This window comes from Orycteropus afer, unplaced genomic scaffold, assembly GCF_000298275.1.
Source record: "Orycteropus afer afer isolate SDZICR_OR568_19922 unplaced genomic scaffold, OryAfe1.0 scaffold00031, whole genome shotgun sequence".
Classification (NCBI taxonomy): Eukaryota; Metazoa; Chordata; class Mammalia; order Tubulidentata; family Orycteropodidae; genus Orycteropus; species Orycteropus afer.
The window spans coordinates 5972889-5974667 of record NW_006921618.1 but is presented as its reverse complement, the minus strand read 5'-3'; the positions used below and the strand labels follow the sequence as shown (position 1 = coordinate 5974667).

At 34.9% G+C, this 1779-nt stretch overlaps 1 protein-coding gene across 1 annotated transcript in view; it reads left to right on the top strand.

Annotated features, from left to right (window-relative positions):
• The window catches only part of EIF4G3 (eukaryotic translation initiation factor 4 gamma 3), a 425124-nt gene that overhangs the window by 283143 nt on the left and 140202 nt on the right, over positions 1–1779 (top strand). The gene's annotated exons all lie outside the window — the stretch shown is intronic.

Here is a 1779-nt window from a genome sequence, read left to right as displayed (position 1 = left end):
AGGAGGCCTACTTTTGAGCCCAGCAGGGTGGTCAAAGTAGCCAATCACAGCATCAGAACTCTAAGCACGTGAGAGAGAGTGGGAACCTCCCAGAACATTGTATTGTGCCACGCCCAACAGAAATACTCCACGTGGATAACATTTACAATTAGGAGCTCCTCAGCTGCTCATTCCACCACTGAGTTTACAATGACTTATGGGTAGAAAAGCCATACTAAGTAATTTACTACACTGCAGTATCATTTTTCCTCCTTTTCATATTACACAAGTAGTGGAAATTAAATGTGTGCTTACAATAATTTTGTTTTTATTGGGAGGGAAGAGGGCTGCTTTGAACAGCTCTAAATCCCCATAATTATGAATTTCATGCAGAGATTTTCACTTGTACTGTGGTGTTTTAATGCATAACAAGGAGGGGGAATAATCTATCTTTCAAATGTCAAGAATACCTGTTTCATGAGGGGCTGCTGTTACTTGCTCAGTCAACCAATTTGTGTGTCCATTCTGTGCTGGCTACTTTGTTTGGCATTATTGATGATACCTTACATAATATTTATAAGCAGAAATATAACCTTAGTCAAATAAATTATTTAGAAAAGCCATAATTTGATGTGTTGAATTAAGAGTAGGAAACAGTACATTAAGAGTTATCGCATAGTTAAATTAATGCAGTAATAAGGGCCTAATGAAGGGGTCAGCCAGGAGAATGAACTAGGGGGAAAAAAATCTGAGAAAATATCTTAAATTTAATTCCTCTGTTCTAGCTAATTCGGTATTAATTGTCCTATAAATCTATACTTCCCCATCAGTTAGGTATGAGAAGGGATATATGTCACAGTTTCAGTAGGGTGTATATCTGTGTGTATTCTGTTTTTCAAAAAACTGTGTCTCCTAAAGAGATGTGTGCTCTTTCTTTCCACGTCATATTGTGACTTACTATTTTAAATCAAGACTTCAAATAACACTTGAACAAGGTGAGTATAATTCTTGCTCGGTAAGTAGCTATTTTTAAAAAAGGAGAAAAAAAAAAAGCATGTTAAAATGTCTTAATGTTATCCATGGAAGAAAAGTTTTGCTTAGAGTTTTGTGGTACATTTGATGTATACTTGGAGAGCAATGTTTATCTTCAGCTCACTATGGTGTTTATTGTTTAGAGAAAACTACTTATGAGTGTATATTTGATCCCAGAAAATCCTTTAGAAAGTGGTCATCCCTTTCTCATGAGTGGAATGTAGAGTTAAATTCATACCTATGTGAAATTAAATGAACAGGCTACCCAAACTCTGTAACTCGTAAGAGGATTCTATTTTGGAACCAGAGTTAAAATCACAAGCATATTTGAGACACATACATAAAACAGATTGATTATGTAAAATCAGAAGATGCATAAAAAATAGAAAACTACACAGAAGGAGGAACATATATTCAATACGAGACTGTGAGACAATAGCACAGTTAAACACTCCCACAGTTTCCATAATCTGAGTTCCATACCTTAAGAAAATTATTTATGTTGTATAGACCACATAGGAAGAATAACAGCTGATGTAACAAAGTTTTCTTGATCATTATGGTCCCTGAGGGAAAACTAAAAAATAATTGGAGTGTGTTTAAGAAGTAGTTTCAACTCTTACAAGATTCCACTCTTAATTTTTTGTTGTAACCATGTGTTTTCAGTAATACAAGGCATTTTGATGGAAAGAAAACAAAACTTCTGGAGGTAACATGTATTTTGATACAGTTTATGGGACACATATATCCCAAGGGGTCTCTTGTGCT